Source organism: Ranitomeya imitator, chromosome 2 (genome assembly GCF_032444005.1).
Source record: "Ranitomeya imitator isolate aRanImi1 chromosome 2, aRanImi1.pri, whole genome shotgun sequence".
In the NCBI taxonomy this organism is placed as follows: domain Eukaryota; kingdom Metazoa; phylum Chordata; class Amphibia; order Anura; family Dendrobatidae; genus Ranitomeya; species Ranitomeya imitator.
The window spans coordinates 327,951,365-327,961,447 of NC_091283.1; positions in this window are offsets into that span (position 1 = coordinate 327,951,365).

Here is a 10,083-nt window from a genome sequence, read left to right on the forward strand (position 1 = left end):
CCACTGGCCGGGGCAGCTCTCCGATATCGCTCCACAGAATGTTTTGCCTACTTCACCTTGCCATCCTTAAAGGACACACTGGATATTCCACTGACAGGACTGTGTACCTTCCTAAACGGTAAGAGAACCTTGGCTATACATTAACAGTATATTTATCAAAATAGATCATTTGCACGCACCACCTGCAGGACATATCCACTTTATTTACTAGGCACGAACATTGGAGTTTATCAACTTAACTCAGTTCATTGCCTACTGTGATCATATAGTATGAGCTTGAAAATCGTATTTTGTTGACCATCAAAAATAACTCGGAAGGGGAGAAACTATATATGTTATTGACAAATTGTACAAAAACATAAGTCATATAATTAAATGAGAAGGGTAATTACTAGGAACGAGCAAACGTGCTCAGTGAAGCTCTGATATCACTTGAGTATCTGGGTGCTTGGAAATACTCGGTGAGCATTAGCTGTTGTTCGGATTTGAAGTTCGCATCCCCACTCCACATGTTTGGTGTACAGTGCCTTGCGAAAGTATTCGGCCCCCTTGAACTTTTCAATTTTTCCCACATATCATGCTTCAAACATAAAGATACCAAATGTAAATTTTTGGTGAAGAATCAACAACAAGTTGAATACAATTGTAAAGTTGAACGAAATTTATTGGTTATTTTAAATTTTTGTGGAAATTCAAAAACTGAAAAGTGGGGTGTGCAATATTATTCGGCCCCTTTACTTTCAGTGCAGCAAACTCACTCCAGAAGTTCTTGTGGATCTCTGAATGATCCAATGTTGTCCTAAATGCCTAATAATGATAAATATAATCCACCTGTGTGTAATCAAGTCTCCGTATAAATGCACCTGCTCTGTGATAGTCTCATCATGAATACCAAGGAACACAACCGGCAGGTCCGTGATACTGTTGTGGAGAAGTTTAAAGCCGGATTTGGATACAAAATGATTTCCAAAACTTTAAACATCCCAAGGAGTATTGTGCAAGCGATCATATTGAAATGGAAGGAGTATCATACCACTGCAAATCTACCAAGACCCGGCCGTCCCACTAAACTTTCATCTCAAATAAGGAGAAGACTGATCAGAGATGCAGCCAAGAGGCCCATGATCACTCTGGATGAACTGCAGAGATTTACAGCTGAGGTGGGACAGTCTGTTCATAGGACAACAATCAGTCGTGCACTGCACAAATCTGGCCTTTATGGAAGAGTGGCAAGAAGAAAGCCATTTCTCAAAGATATCTATAAAAACTGTTGTTTAAAGTTTGCAACAAATCACCTGGGAGACACACCAAACATGTGGAAGAAGGTGCTATGGTCAGATGAAACCAAAATCTAACTTTTTGGCAACAATGCCAAACGATATGTTTGGCGTAAAGGCAACACAGCTCATCACTCTGAACACACCATCCCCACTGTCAAGCATGCTGGTGCAGCATCATCGTTTGGGCCTGCTTTTCTTCAACAGGGACAGGGAAGATGGTTAAAATTGATGGGAAGATGGATAGAGCCGAATACAGGACCATTCTTGAAGAAAACCTGTTGGAGTCTGCAAAAGACCTGAGACTGGGACGAAGATTTGTCTTCCAACATGACAATGATCCCAAACATAAAGCAAAATCTACAATGGAATGGTTCACAAATAAACGTATCCAGGTGTTAGAATGGCCAACTCAAAGTCCAGACCTCAATCCAATCTAGAATCTGTGGAAAGAGCTAAAAACTGCTGTTCACAAACTATCTCCATCAAACCTCACTGAGCTCGAGCTGTTTGCCAAGGAAGAATGGGCAAGAATTTCAGTCTCTCAATGTACAAAACTGATAGACATACCCCAAGCGACTTGCAGCTGTAATCGCAGCAAAAGGTGGCGCAAAAAAGTATTAAGTTAAAAGAATAATATTGCATCCCCCACTTTTCAGTTTTTGAATTTCCTCAATAATTTAAAATAACCAATAAATGTCATTCAACTTCACAATTGTGTTCCACTTGTTGATTCTTCACCAAAAATTTACATTTGGTATATTTATGTTTGAAGCATGATATGTGGGAAAAATTGAAAAGTTCAAGGGGGCCGAATACTTTCGCAATTCACTGTATGTTACACAGCCAAGAAAAATGCAGGGGATTCCCTGCCAGTCACTGTGATGCCATAGCCATCTCAGTAGTGGCATTACTGTGATTGGCTGGCCGTATTATATAATCCGGGTTTATAAAAGAACAGGTGCCGCCACGCTCGGCATAATGACACCATTGCACAGCTCAGAGACAGTTCTTATTGGAAGAAGAGAGTGGTTGTACAGGCCTGTGTGTGCACAGTATAACGGATCAGAGTCCTGTAGTGATGATACTGGTGCTGAAGCAACATATTAACAACCCTTGTAAGGGCTAATCTTGTGCTTTGTTTTTTGTATGAGATACATTCTGCATTTAGCCTAGTGAAGTGAGGGACAGTTGCATGAGCAGGGGAGTGGCTGAATACAGTCTCTAGACAGGGCTTAGTGCTTTGCAGTTTGTTGCTAAATATATAGCAGCAGTTGACCACATTCATTTTTTCGTGGGTGAAAATAGACTATAGTGTTATCCATAGAGTATTACGTGCTTTGTGGTGCATTTCTGTGGAATACAACAATCCAAATAAGTGTTGAGAAATTTTTCTGGATTTTATTTGTCATCCATACACTTTTATGTGCTTTGTATTACATTATGGTGATATTAAACTAAAAAAAAAACAACGCTTTGACTGGTGCAGGTGATCAATTTTTTTTTATAAAAAATAAACTTGGCTTCCAGAGACATAGCAATTAGAAAATTTGTAATGCATGCAGGAAGGGACAGGGAAGTGGAGGTGCTAATGATGGTGCACGTAGACAACGAGGATGTGGGGCAGATACGACTACGCCTGTTGCTGAAGCACAAGAACCGCGCCCATCCACTTCACCTAGGTTTCTGTCCCACTTTGCAGGAAGGTAAGTGCCACGGATTTTGCTTCGGTATCACACAATCAACAGAGCAAGAGAAGAGTGAACAATCCCAAGACATTTTTTTAGGCAGAAATACGATGGGCCCATATATAATCCACCACACAAAGGATAAGATAGTCCAGAACCCGAATGCAGTTCAGTAACAGGATAAAAGTCCTGGGAAATGAGATTCCAACAATCCAGCAGAGGATAACACAGTCCATATACTCTTCTTTCTCTCTGAGGTGCTGTGATCGCATCATAGTTCCACAGATTTTGGTAAATGCACAGGTAAACCACACTGCGGATTTCCTGAGGAATTACCGCAGATTTCCCGCAACTTTTTTCCAGATTTTGTGCGGATTCCACCTGCGATTTTACACCTGCGGATTCCTATTATGGAATATAGGTTTACATGGTACTGTAAATGCATGGAAAACTGCTGCAAATCCACATCGGTCAATCCGCAGCAAAATCCGCAACGTGTGCACATACCCTAAAAGTCCCGCTCCTTATTCACAGGTCATGGGGAAGGGTCGCAGGGGCTTATTGTGTCAACAAGCTAGTTCAATAAGTCATTAGCATATTAGCACAACAGAGCATTATTCACTGACCCCGTGGAAAGATAACAATACAGTACTATGGGGGGCTGATATCAGATGGCAACAACAGCTATTCATCAATCAGCAAATAACAACTCATCCTACAAGAGAACACCATGACAATTAGTAAAATATTAATACAAACAAAATGATCCTCACATACCATATCCCACCATCACAGTAAGGTACACCACTTCTGAAGCCAGAACAGTGCGATCAGGTGGTCCGTTGAATAGCAGACAATGCTTCCAGCATGCTTGGCAGCATCACAGTCTTCCATGCTGTCCAGTGTCAACAGTCTGGATCACTTAATCCTCACCCTGATCCTCCTTTCATTCTCAGGAGATTAGTGATCCCACACTAAGACACTCCGAGAAGCTCTTTACAACTTAATTTATTGATTGTGGTCTCTCAACCTGCATATTCTAAGAGGGACAAGAGGACATTCTGTTTAATTATGCCCAGAACTTAGAGTACCTACATTTTGTCTAAGGAGGAAGATGATTATGAGGCACAGTTATTGACAAGTTACTAAGTCATGAGGACCAGGATGCAGTGGTTGAAGATGAGGTGGTGGATCACAAAGTCACTGACCCAAGGTGGCATGCAGAGAGGCCAGAAGCGCTGAGGAGGATGAATTGGCAGTACCAAAACAGACAAAGAGGCAGTGGGGTGACCAGAGGGAGAAGGTAAGCAAGTGTTGCATAGAGTACCAACATTCGTGAATTTCTACGTGAAAAAGTTAGGAGTTCCTCAGTATGGGACTTTTTTAAAGAGAGTTCTGAGACCTGACTGCTAAGAGCTTAACTACCATTAGCATGATTAAGCACATGTCATCTAAGCACCCAATGCCTGGTTCCATGATTGGTGCCAGCGAGTGACACCACTGCTTGTTCTCTGCTAGGTGCTTCCCAATCTCTGGTTCTTGACACTGGTGCAGATGCCTTCCACTCTTCACCTGTCTTTGCACATTATAATGCACCATCATTAGGCAATTCCAAATTGTTCTCCGAGCACAGCATTGAGCCAGATTTGCCAGATCCTCTGATCAAGGTACGCTGCATCACTGCCCATTTTCACAAGCCTGCTACAGCTGACACTCTGGCAGTGCTGCAGTAGCGCATGCAAGTGCCAGCTCAGCGACTGCTATGCGATGTGACCACGCATTGGAACTTCACGCTGCACATACTGGTAAGGCTTTGTGAGCAGCAGAGACCAGTTGTGCAATACCAGCTTCAACACGTACTCCCTGCTAGACCCATGCTACAAGGAGAACTTTGCATCTCTCCTTCCTGAGGCGCAGAGGTCTTCTAAAATGCTGCTATACCAGAAAGCCATTATGGAAAATAAATTGAAAAAATTCCCATTAGACAATACTAGCTGCAGGGGGGAAGCTTCCTTGCCCAACCCAGGAAGAGAGATGAAGGAGACACACAGCAGAAGCAGGGGTACACTGGTCCAATTTCATTACACCAACCTAGCATCCAGGGCCTGATGACCGGGTATTTTTCACAAGGAGGGAAACATTTTTAACCCCTTAGTGACGGAGCCACATTTTTTAAATCTGACCAGTGTCACTTTATGTGGTAATAACTCTGGAACGCTTCAACAAATCCCAGTGATTTTGAGACTTTTTTCGTGACACATTATACTTTATGATAATGGTAAATTTAGGTCAATATGTATTGAGTTTATTTATAAAAAAAAACATCAACAATTTGAGAAAAATGTTAAAAAAATTAGCAATTTTCAAACTTTGAATGATTATCCCTTTACTCCAGATAGTCATGCCACAGCAAACCATTAATAAATAACTTTTCCCACATGTCGGCTTTACATCAGCACCATTTGAAAAATGTTATTTTATTTTGTTAGCATTTTAGGAGGATTAAAAATGTAGCAGCAATTTTTCATTTTTTCCAGAAAATTTACTAAATTTATTTTTTTATTGACTTATCCATGTTTGAAGTGACTTTAGGGGTCTCATATATTGGGAAACCCCCAAACATGATACTATTTTAAAAACAGCACCCCCTGACATATTGAAAACTGCAGTCAGGTAGTTTATTAACTCTTCCGGTGCTTTACAGGAATTAATGCAAAGAGGCATGATAGGAATGAAAATGTGCATTTTTACCACCTAAATGCCTCTAACTTCTGAACAGATTACTACAGCAATCAGACTCTAAGGCCGCAATTTGGTCATGAACTGCCATGGCAAAAATATGGACCACAAAATCAAGATCTGAGGGCACCAATTTGGTTAAATAGGAAGCCCCCACACTCTGTTAACCATTTATAATGATGTAGTCACTATTGACAGCAGCATCTAAGGGGTTAAACAGAGTTGGAGGGTGCAAACACTGATCATGGCTGATACAGCAAGTTGTCAGCTATAGTGTACAGCTGATGGCTGCTGGATTGTCACCTGTATGGGGAGGCTATTCTCTTATATCTCAGGTCAGTTAAAAGACGTATTGGCTGTCATTAAGGGGTTAAAAATGGTCAAGCAATACCTGGCTGACAAAACCAGCACGCTCCCTAATTCCTCTGCGACCTTCAACTATTGGGTCTCAAAGCTGGACACCGGACATGTTGTGCAGCCCTGCCGCTTGCGTCTTGTCTGAGAGGGTTTTTAATGCCACCAGGAAGGGTCATAGCAGAATGGAGCTTTTGCTTGTCAACAGAGAATGCTGACAGGCTCATCCTCAAAAATGAATAAAGCCTGGATTAGCCCATACTTTTTCACACTACCAGATGACAGCTGCACAAAAAGTGTTTTTAATGTTCAATATTCGAAAGAGGCCCTCCAGTTGTTGCCTTCAAGGGTGTATGATTGATCCTCCTTATCATTTGTGCAAAGCCTTTAGGAGTGTTTTTTATGAGGCACTCCACCTTGTGCCTTTAAGGGTTTTGTGATGACACAGAATTTTATCTTAATCAATCTGAGGTCTATTTTCAGTAAGCCAGGAGGCATTGACTGTTATATATATATATATATATATATATATATATATATATATATATATATATATATATATATATACATATATAATCACTTGTGAATGTGTTTTCCTGGTTGTTCAAGAAAACAGACTTTTCCCTTCACCCTTGACAGCACACCTGAGAGAGGGATCCACCTGGCCAAGACAGGAAACCTACTGAAATAAAAGGGCGGTACCTCTCCCTCACTTCAGTTGGGTTTCCTGTCCTGACAGGGATTCTTGTTTGAAGACTTTCTTATCCACTCACCCATGCCTGTACCGGCACTAGAAGAACAGGAATAGCACCTGTATGCTGGCCTTCAGGTGGTGGAAGCGCTGTCCACAAGTCCTGTTGGGCCTCGACATATGTGCAGGCGCAGAGTGGTGTAGTCATGGGCCCAGTGACTCTTCTGCAGCTGCTGTGCCGCTCTCCCTCTGCCTGCTAACCACCACTCCATAGTGAGTTGGGCTACCGGGTGCACGCCTCTGACATTGTGCACAAGGCACACTGGGAATGGGCGTGCCCGCATGACGTCGGGGGGTGTGCACTGGGGCCACTATGGTGGCCCCCATGGCTAAAAATCCAGCAGGGTGGCTGGAGGAGGGAAGTGCATGGATCGGTACCGGAGGAGGCAGGAAGCGCAGTGGATCCCTCTTATAAGGAGAGATGACCACAGAAGAGGTGCTCGTGTTCAAAGCTCTCCATTATGGAGGATCACAGTGGACAGTAGCCCTTACAGCAGCAGGAGCATTCCATTCTTTGCCTGGTCACCAGCTTGGGCGCACTAAGAGGAGCAGCCGCTTAAGTGGTGGCAACCCTCCCTGCCAGAGTTCGCGGGACTCCTCAGTATTTAGGAGGGACATAGTTTGTACCCCTGATCAGCCTCCATATATGGTACTTTTGGTTTGACAGCGGGTGGTGAGTGATCTATGAGAATGTCACCTTTGTTGTTAATAGGGACCATTTTCTGCTTAATCACTGGGGGCCTAGGAAGGATAGTGCCAAGACAAAGAATAAAGAGTGTGCCCTTTGCCAAACCCCACTGTCACTTCAGTGGCAGAAGGATCTCTGCCCTGACTGCATTCAGTAAACCCTACCGGAAGAGACCCCCGACTTTGCCACGAGCCTTAGGGCAATAATCAGGGCGGAGGTGAAAGGTTCCCTAAAGTCAGCTTTGAAAAAGAGAAGCAAGAGAGCTCTGTGGGCTCATCACGATTTCAGAGGCCTCGCAATCTGGTGGGGAATATCATGTGGAATCCCTGTCCCCTTCCTCTTCCTCCTCACCATCCTCCTATTCCTCCTCGGACAGTGATGTACGGGGCTGACGTTGCAGTTGTGTCCGCAGCGTTTTTCTTCCGCAATTATCCGAAAGTATAAATACCACCGCATTCTGGCATTTTTAAGACTGGTCCTTGCCCAGAGAACGTAAGTATTTTTCCGGTGTATTAGGTTGTGTTGTATTGCCATAATCTGTACGTTTCTATTCAACAGGAGTTGGCTTTTTTTAGTTTTTGGTGTTATTTTTTTTACTTTTTTTTACAGCACATGGAGCAGCACTGTTGACCCAGGTTCTGAAGCGGTCCTTCATCAGACAGCCACGGACCCATCCCAGCGCTGCAGCAAGTGGGCCTGCCACACTAAATGGAGGCCAGGAAGCTGGTCCATCAGGTGTTCCCCTTTCCCTGTCCTCTGCCTCTGCCCCTTTTTTTGGGGGCTCCTCCCGGCAGCGGCAGAGGGCATCGGACAGGTCACTCATGCCCGAGTTTTTGCACTTGAGCTCGGTTTTTCACGATGGACTCAAGGCTTTGGTTGACCAACTGGATACTGCCATTAGCCATATGAATACACATATCCAGGAGGTCACCAAAAGCCTTGACCAAGTAAAAACCGACCTCCAGAGGCCAGCACATCATTTTTTTAACCAAATTGAACAGGGCATGTTGGAACACCTTACTCCTGATCTCCAGCTTAGTGTCATGCAGGCCTGCAATGCTGCTTACGTGCAGGCTATGCAGCAGAGTCGGTATTTTCATCAGACAGTGGCGGCATATCCGCCTGTGCCTACACTGTCACGATTGACCTCAATGCCGACCTCTGCTGCATACCAATGCATGACCACCTCCATTCCAACACTGCCGGACACCACTACAGCACCACCACCATGCCGAGTGCTGTAGGACAGCCCACCGCCACCACCATGACAACTGCTGCTCCTGCTTGGACCTCCTCCACTGACACCACCATGCAGCAGCAGGACCCTGGCATGGCCTTCCGCTCCGCAACCATGATGCAGCAGGACCCTGGCATGGCCTTCCGCTCCACCACCAAGATGCAGCAGGACCCTGGCATGTCCTTCCTCTCCGCCACCACGATGCAGAAGGACCCTGGCATAGCCTTACAAACTTCTACCGCAACCATGCAGCAGCATGATAAAGACAGTGACAGTTTGGCCACTATGACCAGGCGGCAAGAAATGAGCCCGCCGAGGCTCCCCAGACCGCTGCGCCGATCCCAAAAAGGGAGAAAAAAACAGCGGACTATTTTTATTCCTCCCCTCTCACCTCCCAATGTGTCTGTTATGTCAGGTTTGTCTCACCCTTCCAGTGTGTCTCAGCCCTCTCATGCATTGAGCCCCATCCCCGATCTGCCAGACACCTGGAATTTACTTGCCCCTTCTCCTGCCATCCCTCTGTCGTCCACAGTGAGTCAAGCTAGCTTCACAGCTACAATCCCCTCCTTCCCCCATTTACAGCACTCTACCCCTGGCAGGCGGTTAATTTTTTTTTTATTAACAAAATAAATAATAATGTTTTTTGCCCCCAAAAAGGTTTGGTTAATTGTGTATTTCGCCGCCGGCAACACACACCATGCGCCAAATAAAAAACTGCGTCGTACACTTTATTTTTTGCCCACATCATACCTCCAGTAGTTAGCAAGTCCAACACTGCAGTTTTGTGTGTCTTTAGTATAGAGATATGAGGTGGGCCAAAAAATTTATACTTGTATAAATACTTTATACTCCATAATCTCTTTCTTCAGCTTAGTCTGTGACTAGTGTTGCAGACTGAAGAGAAAATGGCGGCAATACAATACAGAACTATACTCAACAGGTCAGGTTTCCAAAAACTTATTAGTTAGGACACCTGACCTGGTGAGTAGAGAACTGCCTTGTATAACCTCCATTTTCTCTTCTGTGTACGTAATCTATTTCACACAAAGTGAAGGGACGATGGCGGTCATACAAGGCATATCTATGCTCACCTGGACATGTCAGAAATAGTGAATTCATGAGGCTGTTATATGTGCATCATGAATTCATTATTTCTGACACCTGACTTGATGCATATCGATCTGTTTTGTATAACAGCCAGTGTCTCTTCAGTCTGTGTCTAATGGAAACTGCAGAACAAAATCAGGACGCAATGACGTCAACAACCTTACCACTAACAACCTGGCTGCCGTCACACTAGCAGTATGTGGTCAGTATTTTACATCAGTATTTGTAAGCCAAAACCAGGA